The 24,836-nt window shown below is 34.7% G+C and overlaps 1 long non-coding RNA gene across 3 annotated transcripts in view; it reads right to left on the bottom strand.

Moving 5' to 3' along the window:
* Positions 1-14,168: 14,168 nt before the first annotated feature.
* LOC141570726 (uncharacterized) overlaps positions 14,169-24,836 on the bottom strand; it is a 34,728-nt gene continuing 24,060 nt past the window's right edge. Inside the window, exons 2-5 of one of the 3 annotated variants that reach the window (XR_016020599.1) lie at positions 20,628-20,669; positions 20,201-20,338; positions 19,955-20,065; positions 14,169-19,145 (exon numbers count right to left, since the gene is read on the bottom strand). This is a non-coding gene — a long non-coding RNA (uncharacterized LOC141570726). Of the gene's footprint in view, positions 19,146-19,954; positions 20,066-20,200; positions 24,280-24,836 lie in introns of those variants that run through there. The other 2 variants (XR_016020597.1, XR_016020598.1) reach the window with 2 other exon arrangements.

Genomic DNA, 24,836 nt, shown 5'->3' with positions numbered 1-24,836 from the left:
TATAAGGTTGGAGTTTTCTTAAGCTCAGTGTTCTTCACGTGTAGCAAGGATCCACTGTGTGTATAGCATTCACCTGAGCCGTCCCTGGGGACTTGAGGACAAGGGGTATGTCGTGCGGGAGACCCTGCTCGCTGCACCATGTGTCGTGTGGGGTGGCCTGCGGGGTCTCTGCTCCCGATCCCCACAAGAGAACGCAGGACATGGTGAGGCCAAAAAGGAATACCCACGGAGCCATAGGTAGGGGAGTCATACCACTATATTCTCGCTGGCAGCTGGGCTGGAGACACAGGAAGCAGGAGCCACACTGTTCGCAACCCTCACTGCTCCGCTTGCAGGCTCAGCCACCATCTTCTTGCTAGCCCCCATTTTTTTGCTAGCCTAGCCACAGCAGTTATATTAGTGGCCAGTGGCTCACTGGTTACAGCTGACGGCCAACTAGCCACAGCTGATGGCCACGCAATCACAGTTGATGGCCATTTACTACCTGAGCCAGCACCTTTCCACATGAGGCCGAGAGCCTGGAAACTGCTTTCTGGGGCTGTCCCCACAGGGTAGCAATGCACAAAGCCCATGCTGTCCTCTGTGCCATGAGTAATAAGCTGCCTACAACTATTTTAGCCCATTATCTCCTTACACAGCAGTGTAGCAGGCCCACCTCACAGATTCAGTAGTAACTGTTGCTCAGGAACTGCTTGACTACTTAACATGTAGATATGGAAAAGTAAACTTTGGTCTTAGAATTACACTCTTTGCTCTGTTAAAAAGGAGGAAGCCAGAAAGTGTGTAACAAGGCATGATGGCACATAGCCTGGAATAAAGTTTTCACAGGAAAACATCTATCCATGGGTACAGGAAAGAAAAACATCCCATCTTTGTTAAGTTTAAATGAAGGCTACCCAATGTGTGTGTGTGTGTGTGTGTGTGTGTGTGTGTGTGTGTGTGTGTGTGTTTTCACCTCAAGCATCCAAGTTATTCTGTTTGGGATTGTTGAATGGATGAAATGAGCCATCCAATCAGAGATGTTCCATATGTAAATATAAGGAAAAATAACTTTCACTATGTATATTACCAGACAGACACACATGCACATAAATTGGAAGAGAAAGATTCTGAAAGTTCCTATTGACAAAGGGGAGATAAACTGAAAATTGGTAGCATACCTCCTTTTAATATTATTTTACAATATATAAATAGTGTTGAAATTTACTTCATTGTATGACTTATTTATTATTTTATTTCAGTGAAAATGAAAGTATTTCCACGTGCCTTTATAGAAAGTCATTTTATCGACCGTCCAGTCTATTTTTTTTTAACACAGTTTAAGATCTTCACTGAGACTTCTCTTGCAAGGGTAGAACTATAGTTTTAGCATTGGGAAGAAATTAATATATTTCACACTAGAGAAGTTGCTGATTAGAGTGAACCTTCAGAATTTCATTTTACCGTAGTTTTTTGTTTGTTTGTTTTTGATGGTTTTTCTAAATCTACATTAGTCTAAAGTTTACAATGTACCATTCTAAATCATTGTCTAGTAAATCAAAACATTGGGGAGAGAGATCCAAAATGGAAGAATAGACAAACACTGTGCCTGCTTCCTTCCATGAGCACATTAAAATTACAACTAAATTATAGAACAATCAACCTGGAGAACCATCTGAAGTCTAGCTGAACAGAAGGTACAAAACAAAGGATATAAAGAAGCAGCCATGTCGAGATGGGTAGGAGTAGAGACACGAAATAGGCTGGTCCCAAACCTCCATGTGGCAGTTGAGAATAAGAAGGGATATCTTGGGCTCGGAGGTTCCCTCCCAGAGGAGTGAAGAACCCCAGCCCCACACCAGGATCTCCAGCCCAGAGTACTGGTGCCAGAAAGAGGAGCCCCCACAAAATCTGGCTGTAAAAAACAGTGGTGATTCCGACCATCCAGGTGGGACAGAAAGCTGTGGGAAAATCAGACTTCCTTTTAAAGGGCCCACACACAGACTCACTACTTGCAGGCACTCACCTTGGGCTCCAAAAGAGGGACGGTGACTCAGGGGAAGCATAAGAGGCAGACAGTCCGCGGACTGAGATATGTGGTTTTGAAGCGAGGGCTGGAGGATAGTCACCATTTTCTCTGTGAGGCGGCCTTCTCCCCTGCAGCCAGTAGGCAGGCGCCATCTTTTCTATGTTGAGCCCACCCCCACACAGGCCAAATCTGAATCTGATTGGTCTGGTGAGCTCCACTGCTCCACCCTGCTGACTCACTGGAACCCCGCCCTACCCAACTCCCCCAATACTGGAGGCACTTTCAGAGAACAACCTCACTTCATTTTCTTTGCATGTTGTCTTTGTTTTGATGACCAATGCAATTTCATTGGTACTATTTTTTTCTGACTCTAGGATGATACAGATAACAATGGAATCTTTGCTCTTATGGAGGAGACATTTCACATTATTTGCTACTTTTTTCCTGCAGGGGGTGGGGTTATATCTTAAACTCTTGCTTAAAATTTGTTAAATGATTCTCTAAGTAAATGCATTTTCCAGTTTTCACCTTTTTAAAAATTCCTGGATAACATTTCTGAACACAATGTTTTATTTTGTCATACTGACTCTTAAAATGATGTAAGAAGAGAGAATACTTAGTAATACTTAAGAGTATGAATGTTTTACTTTTTAAAGACTTTCCCTTTTGAAGCATCTCCTACTAAATACTTAACCTATCACTTAAAATAGAGAAAATTAAACTTCATGATTAGTTTTATAGGTATTTAAAATATTTATTATTATGCAATGTTTAATGAGGTTCAAGAAAAATTTTAAGTGTTTAAGTTTGTTTTAAATTATTCTTAGAGAATTGGAAACTAATTTCTGTAAATTGAAATCCCTAAAAGATTGTTTTGTAAACTAAAAATTTTTAGTTAATTTAAGCTCAGGAAAATTAGCTTGCAAAGAATTATGATTTAATTCAATGAATTTATGAAAGCTGGTGTATGTGTTGGGGTGTGTGTGTGTGTGTGTGTGTGTGAGTGTGTATAGGTGTTTACTAGAACTACTTTCTCATTCTTTTAGTAAATGTATAAAATTGAATTTGTTTGCATTCCTCATATTTGAAATCATATATTAATGGAAAATTAAAATATATTGTATAAAAATTGTTTAATTGAGTTTTTGCCAAATGATATCATAACTGCATAGATATGCTGGGATGATGAGGGAAGAATCACTTAATTAGCACAGAAATATGGAGAATATGTATGTTAACTACATTCATGATAAAATATTCTGTTTCAAAGCATGATAACATATGTATTTAGAAAAAAATATTTTGTAATCAAATTTATTTTATCTAATGGTGATACCAAACACTGAAATGACATATGCTCTTCTAGAATGAACTCTGACTTGCCTTACTCCTTATGCTAACTTATATGTTCTGATTTATATAAATCAATATATGGCTCAAACTTTATTACATAATATTTTAAATATCATATTTATGTAAGATTGAAAATAGCTAACAAAAAGTATCTTTAAAATAAATTCAACAACAAAACAATCACCCAAAATAAGCACTATAAAATAGAGAAACATGAGACAGATTCCTCACATATGAAATGACAATATGTATATATGATGCAGATTAGGTGAATGAGAGGGATGAAATATTGTTTTGTGTGAAAGAATATATATATAAATATAGAAAATGGGTTATTATACAACTAGATTTTTTTTTTATTATCACACAGTTTTATTCTATATTTATCCCTTTAGCTCTATTTTTTAAACCACAACTTTTAATGTCAAAATCAAATCTTCTTAAATTAAATATTAAAATACAGCCATCATCTAGATACCACACAATTCCCCATATGGTGCTGTCAGCACATTCCACACACTATTATCTCAGACTTTTGCATGTATTCTGTTGCCATGGCCATAAATGAGTAAATTTAGCCTATGTGAAAATAAAGGACCCCTCTTCTCAGATGCATGCATCCCACTCAGCTAAGAGGCTTCCTACCTTATTTCATCTCAAAACAGAGTTGGAGAAGAAATCCTGTATCCCCTTGAATTTACAACCAAAAAATCTGATAGATAAATTATATACAAAATTTTCCTAATCATAGGAGTAAATTTTTGAGGAAGAACAAGATTTTTATTCAATAATCATTTTTATTGAGTATCTATTATGTGCCACGCATTATGGTGGCACAAGAAATACAACTGAATAAAATAGTTACAACCTCTGCTCTCAGAAAACTTTTGTTTCTATATGCAGAATAGATATTAATCACAGAGATGAATTTATAGTCATATAAATTACAATGATATATTAGTTTGCTCACTGCCATTAAAAAGAACCACATATTGGGTGGCTTAAAGAACAGAAATTTATTGTCTTACATTTCTAGAAGCTAGAAGTCTGAGATCAAGGCATTGGCAGGATTTGTTCCTGTTTTTGACTGTGAAAGAAAATTCGTTCCATGTTTCTCTCCTAGGTTCTTGTAGTTTTTCTATGAGTCCTGTTTTTTTGGCTTGTAGACACATCATCCCCAGCTCTAACTTTAGGTTGTCATGGTGATCCGTGTGTGTGTGTGTGTGTGTGTGTGTGTGTGTGTGTGTCAGTGTGTCAATGTGTGCATGTGTGTGTGAATTTCTCCTTCTTTATAAAGACACCAGTTATTTTCGTTTAGGGTCTCACCCTACTCCAGTATGATCTCATCTTAACTAATTATTACATCTGCAAAGACCCTATTTCCAAATAAGGTTACAATGTGAGGTACTGGGTGTTAGGAGTTCAATATATGAGTGGGGCGGCAGGGACACGATTCAACCTATAACAGATATTAAGTGCTTTTAAAGAAAGTACACTTGAAACCTATGAAATTTTACTAATCATTGTCACCCCAATAAATTTAATTTTAAAACGAAGAGAGGATCACTACTCCATAAGAGTATAGCAACTTGGACAAATGTGTGAGGGCTGGAGATTGATTAGTGATAATTTGCCTAGAGAAGAGAAGTGATTCAGCGAAGGGACTAGAGAGGAAAGAAAGACATTGAAGATGGATGCAGAAAGAGAGAAAAGAGTCATCATAGACATTCCTTAGTTTGAAGATGATTTTGTTCAGTTGTGCCCAATAACAGAGGAAACCATCCCACTGAAACATTGAATGGGCCTTTCATACACAGCAACTTAAACATTATTGGTGAGCTCTTCTACTGAAGTTGGGATGAATACCTACGAATGTTTATGGTGTAGACAACACAAATAGAAAAACTATTACTTCCAACTAGAAAAAGTGGTTATGATTGCCATCCAGAAACTAGAGAAACTAGAATCACTAGAGAAAATAAAAACAGAAGTATATGAGGGACAATTGAATGATGAGACCAAAATGTGTACAATTTCAATATGTGCAATTAAATTTATCCTGCACAGGTGTCACAAAAAAAGGGTTAAGAAAGATAAGCCTAGAAAACCAGATGAGTTTTACAAGATAAAATTTGGATAAATAATTGCAAGACAAATATTCTACAATAAGTAGATATGGTAAGGGAAAGATGGAGTAACTTTGTAAATGTGATAAAATTAAAATTTGGACAAGGTCAGTGACTGTGAACAGAGAGGAGATCAATTTTAGAAATATCACCATACAGCAACAATTTCTGATTAAGTCTAAAGTGATTTCACCTCAGATTTTTACACATATTGACCTTATAAATTTCTTATGAGTTAATTGGGAAAATCTTGTAAAAAAAAAAAAAAAATGCTGCTGAAAGTTTACTAATTGGCTTCCTGGGGGGGGGGGGGGGGGAGGAGAATACACATACATGGTCGGACAATTAAGTTTGTGAACTTATCCTAGAAAAGTGCTACATACATACCTCACTGCTGAACATCACTATGGTCACTTTCGAATTACTCCCCTTGGGAAGCTATGCACCGACACCAGCACCTAGTCCACCCTTCAAAGCAATTTTGGAACTCTTTTTGTGGAATGGCCATCAGAGCTGTTGTCGTGTTACCCTTGATGTCCTGAATGTCATCAAAATGTCTTCCTTTCAATATTTCCTTCATCTTCAGGTAAAGAAAGAAGATATTGGGGGCCAGATCGGGTGAGTAGGGAGGGTGTACCAGTACCGTTATTTGTTTACTGTCTAAAAACTCCCTCACAGACAGTGTCATGTGAGCTGATGCATTGTTTTGATGCAGGAGTCGTGAATTGTTGGTGAAAAGTTCAGGTCTTTTTCAGGCAGCCTTTTCAGCACTTCCAAATAGCAACCCTGGTGAACTGTTCATCCAGTTGGTACAAAATCTCAATGAATAATCTCTCTGATATAAAAAAAGGTTAGCAACATTGTTGCAACAAGTTTGGGAACTTAATTGCCAGACTATATATATATATATATATATATATATGCGCACATATATGTATATATATATATATACATATATACACACATACATAGATATTTATAGATATGTAAACATAAGTCTATTATAATTTACTTGATATAAAGGATGTATAGCATATAATTTGCAAATAATAAAGTATATATTACTATTCAATGTAAATACCTTATAGTCAGTTGACTCTCAAGACTGCTTCTATTGATTTTTGCCAAATTCTGTATAGCCTATCTAGATTTGCAATTAAGTGATTATAATTCTGATATGAATATTGGTTGATACAAATATTGGTTTATTAATAAGATGACATTAAAACACCAAAGACATACATTGGAATTTTACTCATTCATCAACGACCTGAATTACCTCATTGCTGATTAAATAATAGTCTTGGATATCAGAGACTATTTTCTCTGTATTTGTGCTATTCACAATGTATAGCTACAGGCACAAAGCATTTTTAAGCTTAATTGACATTAACAGTTTCTTCATTACATTTTTCAATCTGAATAATCAAAAATAAATCAGGGAGCTCCCAGACTGGAGAATGCATTGAGATGCTAGGACTATGTGCCCAGAGAGGGCATTGAATCTCCACATGCCACACTCCTTTTCCCATATACCTTGCCCTCTGAATCTCTTCCATTTGATTTTTCCTGAGTTTAATCCTTTACAATAAACCAGTAATGATAAATAAGATAGATGATGATAGATGATAGATAGATAGATAGATAGATAGATAGATAGATAATAGTCATTCTGATCATTGTAGTATTACCAATATCTATAATGTAAATACTTTTCTGTAGCTGATTTTAAGCTACCAACCTGATGTGACTGAATGCAAAGTTGAGAAGAGATGTACAGAAGCACCACATTCTATAATATCTTTACCATGGAAATACAGTAGACATATCAAGAGCACAGATAATAGTAAAATAATTAGAAAGTCATAAATGCTCAATATTTATTTTATAAAAGGTGATTTAAGTGTAAACTTACATAATTTAATTGCTAATAATGACCAATTTCTAAAAACTGGCTCAAAAATTCCTGAAAATTTGACAATCTACTCTCATGAACCTGTGAGAGCCAGCCCCAGCATGCTACTAGGAAACAGTCACCTGAAAGTAGAAAATATTAAATTTGGTTCAAGAATAAGAGGGAAAAGAAGATTCTGGTAAAAGATACTGTCTGCCATTTCAGTTAGCACCAAGACACAACTCTTCGATGTTTTAGAATGAAAGGATCACAATAAAAGTAAAACTGAGAGTTGTTTCCTTAAAATACAAATAATACTTGGATATTAAACATTTAAATCTGGAAATGGGGTCAGTAAAGAGAAATGTAGAAAAGTTTCAATATTTTTCCAGGGAAAACACCCAGACTGAGTGTGGGTGAGAAGAGTTAACAGACTGTCAGTAAAACCATAAGAAAAGCAATGAGATAGCCATCACTCAAAACTAATAGTTTATCGGATTTTGAGACTAACTGCTTCCAGGTGGCACCTAAAGCTGACATCCAAAAATCTGCCCTAGTTAATGTCACCACTGACCTTTCCACTAAAATTGCCAAATATAGTGGACAATTTTAGTCTTTAACTGACTTGATGTTTCATCAGTATTTGACATCAATGTCTATTTCTTTTTTCTTGATGCGTCCTATCTCCTGTCTTCAGTGGTACTATTTTTGTTTTTCTACTGCTTGCCTGCCTGGCATTCCTCCTATGTGCCTTCACGGATACATTTTAATGCCAGTGTTTCCCAGAAATTCATTATCAGCTTTCTTCTCTTCTCACTTCATATAGCTCAATGGTTCTCAACTGGGGACATTTATTTTATCCCCAAGGGACAGTTGGCAATATTTGAACACATTTTTTATTGTGACAACTTGGGGTGTGCTACTGATTTCTAATTGGTAGATACCAGAGATTTTTCTAATACCGAGGATGCTACAATGCATAGGACAACACCCCACCATGAAGAAGTATCCAGCCCAAAATGTCCTCTTCCATCTACACATCGAGAACTTTCAAGAATGTGTTTCCAGAACTGAGCTTGAAACCTGCATCTCCACGTATCCATTGCATTTTGTTCAGTTTTGAGCCCTACAGACATCGCACATGGAGCATGTCTAAACAAAATGCATTACCTCTTTCCCAAATCTGCTTCTCCCCAGGCATCTCTAAGTTTGCTGTTGACAGCAAAAATAAAAGATTTATCCTAGTCTACTCCATTTTTTACCTTTCATATCTAATCAGCTTCTCAGTTCCGTAGCTTTTGTCCGCTATGCTTCTCTCAAAGGCATTTCCTTTGCCTAAGTGCTAATATTTATCATATTGTATTAAGAAGCTATTAACTGATCATCCTTTCTCTAGCTGGCCCCAATTAAGCCAGACTCATACGCAGCACTCCTAGACTTCTTTCAAAAATGAAAATCTGTATTCTTCCTTTTTGAAAACTTTAATGGTTTTCCAACCCTTCAATATTCAGCCCCTTTCCTTGAAATAGATTCAAACATTTTATGACTCCCAACCTCATGTTGACCCTCAACTCCATGCTAACTTCCAATTTTCCTGAAAAATACAATATTCTGAAACTAGCATTCCCTCCGTTCTTCAACGCACTTGCCCATAATTTCACCTTAGCCATTCTGCCTCATCCCTGCCAGTTACAAGACTAAAATTCATTCATCCATCATGACATAATAGAAATACCACTTGTTTTCTAATAGAATGGCAATATTTTTTAAAAGATAATATATGGTTTGGTTAAGAGTATAAGTTAAAAAGCATTCTTGCACACTATTGGTAGGTTTGTAAATTCCAACAACCACTTGAAGAACAATTTGACATTTAAAATGTTAATATTCTTACTTTTGGCAATTTGAAACATTTGTTTTATACATAAGGTTTGCATACAAGGATATATATGAAAAGATGACCTTTGCAGCATTATCTGTTTTTAAAAAATGGAGTCAATTCAAAAGAGTGATTCTAAAATATGTAAATTAGCATCATGGAATAACTTGTAGGCATTTTAAAAATGAGGTAGATTGTGTTTATTGACCTGAAAGTCTGCCCTATATCATTGGAGGGAGGAGGCTAGTATATCAGTACTAACAGCAAAAGAAAAAAGATTTTTTCACTCTTTAAAAAGTAAATGTTTTCATTTGGAATAATTTTAATTTCTTTTAATGTCTGCATTTTATTTTGCCTGCACAAGATGGAAAAATTCCTCGTGTAAATAGAGAAGTAATTTCAAATAGCTAACAATTTGTTATGTTACTTATAATCAAGATTTTCTTCAATTAAAACAATTCAGAAGTTTTAAGGAAGAGTAGGAATGTTTTGTTTCAAAATAGAATCACCAACAATATCTAACAACTGCTTGTATTCCTTAATAATTAAGAAATAGTTGTTAAGTACTCAATCTGAGATTTGACAGACAGATTTTATTTATTTTAAATTAAGTTTATCAGAGAGACATTGGTTAATAAAATTATATAGGTTTCAAGTGAACAATTCTATAATACATCATCTATATACCACATTGTGTGTTCACCACTCAAAGTCCAATCTCCTTCCATCACCATATATTTAAGCCCCTTTATCCTCTTGTACCTCTCCCCACCCCCAGTCCCTCTGGTAACCACTAAACTCTTGTCTGTGCCTATGAGTTTTTGCTTGTTTGTCTTGTTTGTTGCTTTTAGTTTTATATCCCACATATGAGTGAAATTATATGGTTCTCAACTTTTCCTGATAGATGATTTTAAATTTACAAAAAAGTTAAAAAGATAGTACAGCGAGTTTCTGGATACCCTTCACCCACTTTGCCCCACTGTTAACATCTTACATTTCCATAAGACATTTATCAGAACTAACATAACCAACATGGATGTATGACAATTAACTAAACCCCAAAGATTATACAGATTTCATCTGTTTTCCCACTAATTTCTTTTTCTGCTCCAAGATTCAACCCAAGGAAGCACATCACATTTAGTTGTTTCATTTTTTATTTTATACCCTTCTATAGTATTTGTATTTCTTTTTCAAAGTCCATATACAACTTTAGCAGTGTCAATAAAAGCTCAAGTGTCACTATCTGGAAGTTTTACCTGTCTGAGTCCAATGGCCCTTTCAGTTTCCCCAGCCGTCTTGAGCATCCCACCAAGATCACAAACATTATATTTTGCTATAATTATCAATTTTCTTTTCTGTCTTCAAAACTAGTTTTAATCAGGCAACTCTGAAATCAGAGAGTTCTCAGAATTAATAGTTTATTTTGTTTCCTCTCATCATGATACCCCTGGAGCCAATATGCAAGCACATTAATTTAAATAAAAAAGCACAATAAACTAAACAAATAATAAATATTGAACATTGCAATAACAGAACCAAAGCATAAAACTCCATAAAATATTTTTACCTACATCTTCCTACATGGTAATGAAATCACTGCGTGCTGAAAGGTGATTTACCAGCAGAGGTTCGGAACCAACTAACAACATTTCCATTTAAAATTAATTGGGTTATGAAATAATTTCAAAACCACATTTCAATGCCATATAAGGTATTGATGAAACCTGATTATAGAATGTGATAATTAGAGACAAAACGTGCACAGCAAAGTAAACAATGCATATCACTTTTCAATGTGTGACAAACATTAACATTAATCATTAATAGGTATGAGTTGAGAATTGTTTTTTTCAAAGACTTCTCCAGGAAACATTTTATTGAGTAGGGATTTTAGAAAATCTTTCCAGAACATTATGCATCTCAACACTGAAGGAATTTCAAAAGTCCCAAGAAATATAATGACTTCTGTCTTTAGAATCTTGACAAATTTTATAAATCCATTTCAATTAGACCTTTCATTTTAGCACAAAATGTTACTAATCTATCATAAACACTGTTTACAATAATCAGATGAGTAGTGAAAAGGAGGTAAGAGGTTTAGATTAAAAAGTCTGTGGGCTATGATGAAAGTAAACTCTGTACACAATAACAACAAAAGTATTAAAATTTTCAAAGAGGCTAGTATTTCATTTCATGTAAAGTTTAAGAAAATCTTTTACATTAAGCAGATACAAGCAGACACTCTTCCTTTAAACCATTCCAGAGCAATAGATCACAAATCAAACCAATTCTTTTTAAGGTGTGAGTGTGTCTAGTCATGGTGTAACTAAAGAAAATTACTAACTATTACTGAGAGTCAAAGTCTTGGAGAAGAAAGGTAGTATAATGTCCTGGGGTCAGAAGAATTGGGCATGGACTCCAGTAAATCATTTTGGAACTTCAACAATGAAACCCTGTCCAAAATAGCTCCACTGCCGTATAAGTGGTATATTTGCTCCAATGTCTATGGAGGGCCACCGACCAACCTAAAGAGCAAAGTGGGGATTTTTCTCAATATCGTAAAATAATCATTTAAAGAAAAGCCATGGCATAACATAAGTAAACTCTAATAATTCATAAGAGACCAAGCAAATGCCCTGTCATGGGTGAACCAAAGCATAGCATCAGATCCCAGTATCAAACTAGATTCATCCTTTGTTCACTTCAATATTCAACTTTAATCAGGAAATATTTTTTCCAAACAAAATACTGGAGATTATTCATCAGTAAACCTAATCCAACCTATATTAGCTGTAAAACACCTTGCAATATCTGCAGAGAGAGAGAGAGAGAGAGAGAGAGAGAGAGAGAGAGAGAGGGATATGATATGTCTGTAGATAGATATATGATAGATAGATAGATAGATAGATAGATAGATAGATAGATAGATAGATAATTAGTTAATAAAATAAAATAAGCCAAAATATTAATGACGAAAGCAGTGAGACCCTGGTTGATTTTTCTTTTCTTGCTAGTGCTTACTTGTAATTCCAAAATTTTCTACTCTATTATTTCTGTAATAAGGAAAATTATATTAAAATTGTTTTTGCTAATACAGTTTCCACCATTACTACATACATAAAAAGAGAATATAAGGGGACATCATGTCTCTGGCTGAAAACGTAGCTCAAAACCTTCATAATAACAAAGAATAACCATCTGCCTAATCTTAACCTCAAAAATTTGAAATGATAAAGGGAAGTAGTGTTCTCTCTAGCAGCAAAGAATTAAATCAAAGTAATTTATTGACCTTCCAATTACATTTGGTGTTGTATTAGGACTATATTAAGTAAATTACCACTTTAAAAAAATGGTTTGTTCACTGATTACTTCACCTTATGTCTATCAAGAGTAGTGTTCAAGGAATATATTTATTCACATTACTATGAGAATAAAATCCTGCCTAAAAACCAGGGCCATTAGTGAGATTTAAAGTGTAGACCAAGAAATAAAGAGATAGATGATAAATAAAGATGAAAGAGAGAGAAAGAGAGAGAGAGAGAGAGAGAGAGAGAGAGAGATAACGCATACATATATAGATGATAGCTGTTTTTTTTTCAAATTTCACACTAATACAAAGCATTTATTGAGGCTTGACTAATGGCCTATTATTGTGCTGTGTTCTTGGGGTGGGAGAAGGAAGAGAAATTGACTTTGGAGATATGATTGCTATCAGCAAGGACTCAATTTCTCTATGTCAACAGACAAAATTGTGTTTACTCGCTCGGCTGTGTTCATAGATACAAATTGGAATGTCTTACCCATAAGAGAAGGATAAAAATGAATTTAATAAAAGATAGTTCAGAAAGTTTTGTTTAAATTATACAAAAATAAACAACTTGACTTTTCAATGAGATGTTTATGCATTTAGAAGTTTAAGTTTGCCTGTGTTTTCATATGGATTGTTATTTTTTCAATTAGGTTTCTGGCTTTTTTACATAATCTTGTGTATCTATATGCAAAATCATGGTTAAATGTGCACAAATTATAGACTTTTTATAGAGTAGAAATGTAAATTTAGAATTTCATAAATATAGATGAAAATATGGAACCCAATATTGACATGGCCCTGGATTAAGTATCAAAGGCAAACAAACAGCCTCTAAGGCTGCTGGATACAAGGTACCAGTGAAGCCTTCCACCTGTAATAGGGCACATCTATCTCAAAATGAACGGGGACAAGGTAAGAAGTTACACTCGACTGTGTATTAATGGCTGAACAAGGAAGAGGAAAAGAGAGTGATCTGTTTCTCCACTCAGTGGGAAGTTATTTGTCTCGATCTCTGCTCTTAGCCAAGTAAGCAGCCCATGCACAAATGGATTCCAGGGCATCTCATTCGATTCTACCTCCAACAGTGTGTTCTTAGCCCCTTAACATATAAATTCTCCCTGAAAATAGATCAATCATTCAGAATTTGGCTATTGCATACAGTGTTCTGTGTTTGATCATTTCACTGATTACTCTCCAAAAGTCTAAATGTGAACGAAGAAAGTAGATACTGTAACAGGGTGCAATGCTTGGCCCCTCTGACTCCACCTTAGTCAAGCTTGCTTTGTTTCCATGGCCTTCAGGTAAATCGCTTCTTGCATCTCGATGTGATAATCATTAGAGGAATTCTGCTTACGCTTAAGTTTGATAAAAACAGCCCCTTCCCAGAAGGTGCCTCTTCCAAGGAGGTAAGGGAAGTAGATACTGTTTATCAAAGATTTGTGGGAACCTTGTGACCAGACTCATCCACTAGAGTAATTCAACTAGAGTCAACAGATGAAGCACAGTCTTCCTCCGACTCCTGCTGGCATGCAGATGTCTACTGTCAATCACCTTTGCCCCGCCCATTTCCCCCTCCCCTTGCCACAAAAGAAACCTGAACTCTGTACTTTCTTAAGAAGGATTTGAGATACCACTAGGTCTTGTATCTTCTTGGTTGGCAACTTCTCCATCAACAAACCTTTCCTTACTCCAAATTCTGACATTTTGAGTTTTGGCCTTTTGAAGCATTGAGCACACAGACTTCGGAGGGATAACATTCCGTGTATCCACTAAACTGCAAAGGAAAGCCATCGAATGCTATCCTGTGATTGATTGAAGTTGAATAAAAACTTCGATTTCAATATGTAAAGCTGCCTAAAATTTTAGTTGAAATATTCTATATTTAAAAAATTCAAGATATAAAATTTTTCCCGTGAACAAAACTCATTGTGTGTATGTGTATGTGTATGAAAGTAATTATCTAACGTCATTGAAAGTGATGTCATGACCTAATAAAAATCTAACAATTATTTTATTTTCACAAGGTTCCTAAATAGTAAAAACACAACCTTTTCTCAGTGCCTCTTACACACATATATTTATTCTTAAATATAATGCACATGAAAATAAATTAATACACTGAAAAGAATTTGCCTGGCCATGAGAAGAGAAGAAATTGCTGTACTTCATTGTAGACTCTTTAGGCAAGCATGTTATTATATTTCAATCACTGCAGTAATATCTTTGTGGAGCTTCATGCTGCTAAAGAAAATAAAATGCCTCCAGCACAGAATATGCAAGTTCCTTGAATTGGCAGAGTTTAGGCATTTGGGTGATTGACAGCTGGGAGAATCTTCATGATTGGCAGGAGACAGTGATGCCCTCCAGGGAGATAATTAGCATGCTGACATTAAAAATGATGCCAGCCACTCTCCTACTTTTTTTCCAAAATATTTTATTATTAAACTTCTCTCACTGTTCCACCTGAGCCATTAAACACATCATAGCCCTGCTTTCTGAGAAAGGAGAAAATAATATATTAGCTGAAGTATAGGTTTCAAGAGCAGCACCCCAAAAACTGAACCACAGTGACATATCAAAAAGCCAGGTCAAATTCCCCAGGCAAAGAAAGTTGAAAAGATTTTCTCTTATTGCTTATTTCTGAAAAGGTGCAAAATATGTTAAATCTCCCCTGTAATTGTTTTTCTCTTCTTTCTCCAGTCTTCCCTGGTATAAGATGGGTCTTGGACATGGTTTGTCAAGAGACAAAAGACAGATAAAACATCCTTCTAATCCCAGTTCTTTTTCCAAATATGAATACAAAATTTTGAATATGAGACCTAGTACAACCATTCTTTGAAGAACATTTTGTTTGGAACCAAAGTGAGCTTTATTACCAAAAGCATTTAAAGGCAAGTGGAAGAAGTAATCATGATGTGTTAGGTAATTTGATAAAGTCTGCATTTTAAGATTTATTGTATTCAATATGAATTGGAAGAGTTGGTCCCCAGGGGAAGGAAAAACAATTGAAAGCCTTGATCCAAGATGAATCATATGAAAGTCTAAACTAAGATAGTGAGAAAAAGGGAAAAGAAAGAGCTCAATTTAATTCAAAGGCAGCAAAGGCAGCAATAGCTACACAGATAACTTACAAGGAATGCATAAAGAGCAAAAGGCTAGCATTTGTCTGACTTTTCTAGCCTGAGACATTTACGTAAATGTTGTTTTTAAGAAGAATGGAGAAAGCTTCTGTAATAAACTATTAATACATCTCCTAGAGCTGAAAATTGATTATTGAGTTCTCTCACTTCCTAGAAAAAAAATTGTTTATTCATAGCAAAAAGTTGGGAAGAAGGGATTTATAAACAAAATCTCTTTGGAAATAATTATGTAAAAGTTTGAACTCTGAAAGAAATTTCATTTACTCAGGTTTTTCAAGGTATCATGTACGTTTATTAAAGTTCATCTTTGTTAGCTATACAGTTGAAAGGGTTTTGAACAACACAGTCGCATAACCTCTCACTAAAATATAGATAATTTTCATGTCTCCAAAAATTTCCTTTATACCACTTTGTAATCAATCCCTTTCCCGCATCCATAGCCCTTGGTCACTGATAAAATAATTTCTGTCTCTATAGTTTTTGCATTTTCTAAAATGTCACATAAATAGAATAATAAACCACAAAGCTTTTGTGGCCTTTCCTCTTAGCATAGTGCTTTTGATCTACCTCTTGTCATTGCACGTATTAGTAGGTGCACTACATAAGTGCACTATAATTTATCTACGAGGTCTGAAATTACGTTCGCGAACTCATCCTAGAAAAAGTGCTATATACCTCATTGCTGAATACCACTACTGGTCACCTCCGAAGTATTTCCCTTGGGAAGCTATGCAAGGACACCAGTGCCTAGTCCACCCCTCAGAGTAATTTTGGAACTCTTTTTCTGGAATGACCATCAGAGCTGTCATCGTATTACCCTTGATGTCCTGAATGTTATCAAAATGACTTCCTTCCCATCTTTCCTTTATCTTCAGGTAAAGAAAGAAGTCATCAGGGACCAGATCAGATGAGTAGGTAGGGTGTTCCAATACAGTTATTTGTTTACTGACTAAAAACTCCCTCACAGACAGTGCCATGTTAGATGGTACATTGTTGTGATGCAAGAGCCATGAATCTTGGCGAAAAGTTCAGGTCATCTAACTTTTTCATGCAGTCTTTTCAGCACTTCCAAATAGTAAACTTGGTTAACTATTTGTCCAGTTAAATTTGTCCAGGGTACAAATTCATAATGAATAATCCCTCTAATATAAAAAAAGGTTAGCAACATGGTTTCAACAAGTTCACGAACTTAATTGTCAGACCTCGTTTTCACCAGTTGATGGTACTTGGACTGTTTCTAATTTTTGGCAATTATGAAAAAAGCTGCTATAAACATTTATGCATAGGGCTTTTTTTAGACACATGTTTTCATTTCTTTTGAGTAAATACCTAGGAGTGAGACTGCTGGATCATATGGTAAAGATATGTTTGACTTATCAGAAACTGCAAGATTGTTTTCTAAAGTGATTGAAATATTCCATAAACCTAATTCTAAAATCATAATACTTCTAAGAGATAACATGGGGAAAAAAATCTATGTAACATTAGGTTTGCCAATTATTTTTTTTAGATAGGAGAAGAAAAGCACCAACCATTTAAACATTTATAAACTGGAGTCAGTCAAAATAAAACTTCAGCTATTTGAAAGCTATTGCTAAGAAAATGAAAAGACATGTCACAAACTGGGAAAAAGATAAATATTTGCAATACAAATATCTGATAAAGCATATGTACACATCTTTTAGAATGTAAAAATGTATACACCTTTTAGGATGTAAAAAAAAAATTAAATTCAGGTGGAAATAAAGAGCATAACAACGTTCATAAGGCTTCTTGACCCTTTTATATTTTGTTTCTGATGGCAGATTGATATTTGTGATAGAACAGTCTTCATCTGAGAGATAGGAATTTTTCCTCCATAATTTAGAAGCATCTTTTAGAAATAAGCAGACAAAAATTCTCCCATTTTTAGCAACCTTGTTTTGCATAAGACAGTCTCTGAAGACATTCATTATAGTTAGTCTCTGTTGTAAACCAAGGTCCTCCGCAATACTGTCTACAGTAAATATATTCAGTTTGAAAGAGAGACAAGAGGCAGAAAGACAGAAAGAAAGGAAAGGAAGGAAGAAGAGCAAGAGGGAGGGAGGAAGGTAGAAAGGGAAGCAGATGTTTAGAAAATAGGTCTCATTCTAACCCAGAGGCTTGAATAACGTGGAGTTAAATGTGTGCATTTGGGGTTTTGAACCTGTCGTCCTGAACCACCCAAACAGAACATTAGATTTTAAAATTGTGAAACTATTTCACTGTTGTTGATTGTCTTAAATCCTGAACGATGATCTCTGGGTTACAGATTATATTTTAACTGCCTGTCTCTGCTCAGTGGATTGGGCAATAAGTGCATACTCAGAAAGGCAACACTAGGGCCCCTTCCCTGCGTGGCATATCAAACAATCCCCGGGAAGTACTGATCAAAAGACTCATTTTCTATATACCTCACCCACACCAAGATGAATGTGTCTGCCTGAACTGAATTTGGCAAGAGTTGTTTAGATAGTTATGTAACCCTCCATTTGCTTTGCCTACGTATGTCCCCACTGACTGACACCACTGCCAGGGTAAGCAGAATGCAGAGCAGGAATTTGCAGCATCAGTACTGAAAAGCAGCAAGTGAGCAGCAGGTTCAGTCCCTGGTAAAGACCCAGGTCACAGGGGTGGGCCGGGGCAGCCAGGGGTCGAGGAAATCCAGAGCCAATGGGAGCAGATGCCAAATGCCACGGTCCAGAACGGGAGCCAAGGAGCCATCAGGAGCCCAGGAAACATCCACAAGCACACAGACAGGCAACAGTTTCTAGAGATCCAATTCTGCAAGATGCTCCAGGAAACCTTTACCAGTTAACGTGCCTGAGCCATGCCCTCTTCTATAACATAGGAAAGAGGCCACCTTGGGTTTGCTGTGGATCTTTCTGTTGTCGTTTTGGTTGTTTATTCGAATTATCTCTTCCAATAAGCACAACGATCTAGATCATTTTATGTCTTCATTATTTCTTTCTTCAACTACGTAATCACAAGCGCTTCGGATTCTGTCGTGTTTACCTTTGCCAGTCTCTCCTGGCTTTATTGGTATATTGCAAGATTAGATCATTTTAATTTTTTTTCTCTCATATTTAGAAAGTTAACTCCATGTAGAAGATGCACAACTATATGAGAGAGAGACAATTTGGATCCTAGCATTTTCTCACTAGGTATCTTGGGAATTACTTAGATTTTATGAGCCTCAGTCTTCACATCTGCAAAATGTGCTACCTGAACATAGAAGATTAGACAAAAACTTTATCTGATAGCCACAAAGATGAAACAGACTTTTTGGAACAATAGAAAAGAATTACATTAGTTTTGGGAGAAATTAGATTCTAGGTCCTGAATCTTCCAGTATAGAGCTGTGTAACTGTAGAAAATCTAGACTGCATTTATATATAGTTGCGTTTCCAGAGACTGAAAAAAAAAAAAAATGGTTTCAGAACAAACAAGACCATTAATCCCACCCATATCAATGAGATTCCTAACTCTTCGCCTGTTCTCTGTCACTATAAACCCACAGATCTTAGATAAACTTTGCCTTAACTCTATAACTTAAATTAAAATTGGTAAACTGCATTGGTGGTATATAAGAGCTTAGAACTCCCTGGAAAGAAATTATTGGAGTAAGGAGCATATATAGAAAAATCAAATTAATTCCTAATTTTAATCACCAACAAAAGATTACATGTAAGTAAAACGAAGGGACAGAAATAAAGACATTCTACAGACAGGTACTATCAATGGACAAGAAATTGAAGAATTTCTTGATGATACCAAGTCGGTATCACTTATTACTGCATTCAAGCAGAACAAAGTTATCCTGAAGATTAAGTGTGATAAATGTTTCAATAAAATAACCCAAATCTGTGTTGAAAGAAGAGGTGATAGAGAGGCCATGTGGAAGACTACAGAGTAACTTCTCAAAGTGTCCCACTCTAAACACACCTGACTGTAGTATTTACTCCATGCATGGACTTGAGTGAGGCTGATAACTAAGAAACGTGGGAATTTTGCCAAAGCAGATTTCGATTATTGGTGTTAGGAGACAGAGAAAAGATAGTTCTCCAGCTAACTTCCAGCCACACACACACACATGCAGGATAAAATGACTCAACACAGCAATAAAATCTCCAGAAACTTTAGTTTCTATAGTAAGTCCTTCTTATGCACTTACCACTAAGAACTAAAATTTAGGCCTGAAACAGACACTCCTAATAACTCACCATCAGAAGATGAAATTGTGTTGGTTTAGAAAGTAGATAGCAGGTAGCAAGCCAAAGAACTTTGACAATTCTCCCATAGTCAGGATGGAATGGCTTCTCAAAGCATTATGTCTGGTTTCCCCACAGGGAAAAAAAAAATCAAAATAGACAGAAACAAAACAAAAAAACAAAGTGTTGGTATAGCTAAAAGACATGCCTGTAGCAATGAAAATTGATTTTGTAATAGAAGAAGGTAAGCGTATTTACCTGTTGACCGGCTACACAGACTCAGCTCAGTGTTGCATGAAAGCAGCCCACGCCAGCAACACCATATGTATCCACGCGATCAGTTCCATAAATTGGAACTATTCTCAGATAATGTGACATTGGAGGACACTCTATATCCTGAAAAGAAGCTCAGACAAGTACAGTAAATTCTCTTCTCTCATGCAAAAGGGTTAAACAGGAAAGTAGTGAGAATGTTAGTATTCTCAGTGGAAACTGAGAACATACTGCATCCATAGATCAAGATCATGATACTATGACAAACAAATAAAAAAGAATCAAAGAATTTGAAAACGTAAGTGCTGAAATTTTAAAACATTCGATCTAAGCAGCAAAATATATGATAAATGCATACATTTCTTTCTCACTTCTATCAAGTATTCGTCTCTCATTCTAGCAAAACACCTACTCAAGCACATGTGTTCTGTAGTCAGTCTTCTCCCAAAGAAAGCTGGATGGTAGTGACAATAAAAGTAAAATATAAATTAATGTTTTAAACAAGTATAGTACACAAAAGCAAGCTTATTTTTATAAATATTAACAAAATAGAAACCTTCTTGCAAACATTCCCAAGAATAAAGAAATAAGAAAAAAAGTAACTGTAGAGACAAAGTTAAAATGTTGTGTAGGAATAAAGCATAACATTACATCAATAAATATGCAAATACAAATATTTTACTGGAAAGTATAAATGACCAATATCACCTAACAAAAGATTTAGAAAGCCTGAATAGACCAATAACAAAGACAATAGACTCATGAGACTTTACAGGTAGATTTTAGCAAAGGGTAGAGTTCTGTATTTTGTTCCAGCGCGTAGGAAAAAACCTTCAGATATTTTTGTGACGCTGATATAACTCTAACATGCAATGAACAAAATGGAATAAAACTATGGTAGATCAACATCCCATACATATAGATGACTTATTAATAGCCTAACAGTATTAGCTCATAAATTCCAACAGAAGTCAAAGAATATGGTACCAAGAAAAAAGTAGTGATCATTTGTTCCAGGAATGTAAGAATATTATCATATTGAGAAATATACTGATGTAATTCATTATATTACACATTAATAGGGAATGCTAAACTAAGGCATTTCATAAAATTAAGCATTCATTACTAATCAATACCTACACTTACCATGTATATTATTAATTAATGTTCTACAAGCCCTTGTCAGTACAATTTGTTAAGAAAAATGTTAGCTGTGTAAAAATTGAAATCAAAGAATAAATATTATATGAAAACTATCTACCTGGAAAGCCAAAAATATCAAGTGGAAAATAGTAGAATAAGAAAGTTTGACTAGGTTGCCAGATTTTTTAAAAATACACAAAAATCAATAGCATTTCATTTAAATAACAATCATCACTTATATCACATTAAAATATTTTAAAATCATACATAATATCCAAGATTAGACATAATACAAAATACACAGTTCCAAAGTACATGGTTAAAAACTTTTAAAAATATAAGGTTAAATAAATGAAAGGATAGATTTCTATGCTGTGGAAAGATTCAATATTGTAAAGATGTCTGCCAAACATTTGCATATATTCAGTGTGGGTTAAATCAAATTTGCTGCTATAGTTTTGGAAATATTTTTATCTTTTAGTTCACCTCCAATAGTAAATCATTGACATAAGCAAGAAAACACTGATTTTTTAAAAGTCATTTGACATAATGCAATAGATAAATCATGCATTATAGAATGGTATACTTGAAACTTATGTAGATTTGAAGACCATTGTCACCCCAATATATTTTTGTAAAGTCATTTAAAAAACATCAAATTATAGCGTGACCCTCTTGAAATATTTGCATGGGTGGTTCTTGCTTAAATCCCAATTCTTCACCACAGTAAACAAGACTGTATTTTCCCATCTTTGCTTTCACACAGTCCTGCAATTCCCTCACCTCCTATAGGAGGCAGAATAATGGGCCGCCAGAGATGTCCGTATCCTCATCCCTGGAACCTCTGAATAAGTCTGGTTATCTGACAAAAGGGAACTAAGGTTGCAGATGAAACGAAGTTTGCTAAACTGACCTCTTTCAAAAGCATCTGGTCTAATTCAGCCTTGTGACACTCCATTTATTTCTTTATAGAATTTAGGCCCGTTTATATTATAATTACATGTCCTCTTTGTTTGCTTTGATGATCCGTCTTCTTTACTAAGTTACACACAAGCAAGGGCCTTATCTTTCTTGTTCCCCGTTATACTCCCAGGTCCTCACACAGTGCTTAAAACTTACAAAGCACTGAGTAAATGAACAAATGTAATATAAAATCACTATAATAAAATATAATAATGGCACAAAAATGTATATTGATCAATAGACAAGATAAGAGCCCAGAAGCAGAAGCAAAGATGTATGAAACTTTAGAATATAATATTTTATCTTAAATCTGTGAATAAAATTGAACTAGGTAACATGTTGTATACAGAAATTAAAGTAAGTATTTTTTTCAAAAGTGTTACACAACCTCTTTCTATGCTCAAAAATAAAATCCAAGAAATTGTACACTTACATGTAAAAATGAAAAGAACATTTTTATAACTTTAGAATGAAAAATGCCTTTTTAATAAGGATACCCAGAAACTATAAAATAATCTATATATTTGAGAACCTAAATTTTAAGTGTTATAATAACAAATAGCCCCCAAAACCAAATTAAGAACATCATAAACAAAACTGAAGAACAGTGGAGGAAATGTTTGCAATATAGTTTACAGATAATAGGTTACTATACAAAATATCAAAAATGCCTACAGATTAACACAAAAATATTTAACAGCCCTAGTTTTAAAAACAAAAAAGGAACAGGAACAAACAATTCACAGACTTTCCAATAAACATGAAAAGACATGCAAAAAGCAATTTATAGATTCAGCCAATAAACAAATAGTAAGATGCTGAACTATAAATAATAATCAAACAAATGCAAACAAAAACCATGAGATATATTTCATGTATCAAATTGATAACGGTCAAAATATTTTAATGCCGCATTAAATACAGGAGGCACCTGGCACTCTCAACAATTTAAAGAGGGTCAGATGGTACACCATATTTTGCAATACCTATCTTGCCTTCCCTTTGAACTAACAGTTCCACTTTTAGTGATTCTATACAAATCTAGTCAATGCTTTGGAAATAGAATACTCATCACAGTAGTGTTTGTAATTACAAGAAAGAAGGAAGGACAGAAAGGAAAAAGGAAGGGAGGAAAAGAGAGAAAAAAAGAAAGCTTAAGAGGCAAGTTGCAGAGCATACAGTATATAGAAAAATGTCCTCAGGTGTATGTGCGCACATATCTTGTAAAAATTTGAAAGTATATATACCAAATTTTAACCATGCATATATCTGGAGATTTAGTAAGAGAATCAAAAAGACTTGATTAAACATTTTTTATGTGTAACTTTTTTTTCGCAATGCAGTAACCCACTATAAAACATATTAAATATACTACCTCTTTGAGTAACAGAAATTGGTAAATAATAATTATCAAATTCAAGAACAAAAAGTATATCTGTAATCTGTGTGCAAGTTATAGGAAGCAAAATTCCATCTTAGTAAATGAAAACAGAATGTGATGAAATGTAAGTTTTTCAAGAGAAAATAAATTACTTTTGACATACAACTTCAGGCCGAGGTTAATAACAATCTTTTCTTCTAAAACTCGTGTTACCCTCTGGATAGGACATAAAGAAATAATTTGCCCTCTCACCATAAAAACAAAACACAACCTGGCACTCTCACCATAAAAAACTGGAGAAAAAAAGGTGAAAGAGTTGAGTTTAGACACATATACAGAGGGTACCAAAAAATGTATACATTTAAGAGAAGAAAAAACTATTAAACTAGTCATTAAAATAGTAATACTCAATATATACCAATAACAAAAAATGAATACAAGTCATGTTTGACTTCTGCAATTACGAGAGGTGCTCAAAGTGGTTACCATCAGCGTCCAGACACTTCTGATTACGGCGAACTACTGCTTGAGCAACGTTGACAAAAGTGTCCACTTGTACGTATATATTCTTTTGGTACCTCCAGAATTTACCTTTCATATATATATATATATATATATATATATATATATATATATATATATATATATATATATATATATATATATATATATATAGTTGACCCTTGAATAATGGACGGATGGGGGCGCCCACTCATCCCCACCCTCCCCCACCCTGCCAGCAGTCCGAATTCACATATAACTTTTGACTCCCCAAAAACTTAATTACAGTCATCCCTTAGTATCCGTACATGAAAACCTCTTAAAAGAATGAAAATACTACATTTTTCCAAGCACGTACCCTTTCATTGTTGTTTTAGAATAAATGCATTGTTGTCAATTTAATTCTCTTTTTAAATATTTTATTTGGAAAATGGTATTTGTATGAACAGAAATAAAATCTACAAATACTTTGAATTACCACAAAAGGAGGAAAAAAACAAAAAAGCCAAAACTGACATCCTTTGTGATTATCAATGGGAGACACGATCTTGCTGAGCATTAAATAATTTTGTATTAGAAATCTCCAAATTCCTTTAATAATAATAAATGAGAGATATGCAAAGGGTTTGGAAA

Source organism: Rhinolophus sinicus, chromosome 3, assembly GCF_057876585.1.
Source record: "Rhinolophus sinicus isolate RSI-liver-muscle chromosome 3, RSI-T2T, whole genome shotgun sequence".
Lineage (NCBI taxonomy): Eukaryota > Metazoa > Chordata > Mammalia > Chiroptera > Rhinolophidae > Rhinolophus > Rhinolophus sinicus.
The sequence above is the reverse complement of the archived record's forward strand: the minus strand, read 5'-3'. Positions and strand labels throughout refer to the sequence as shown.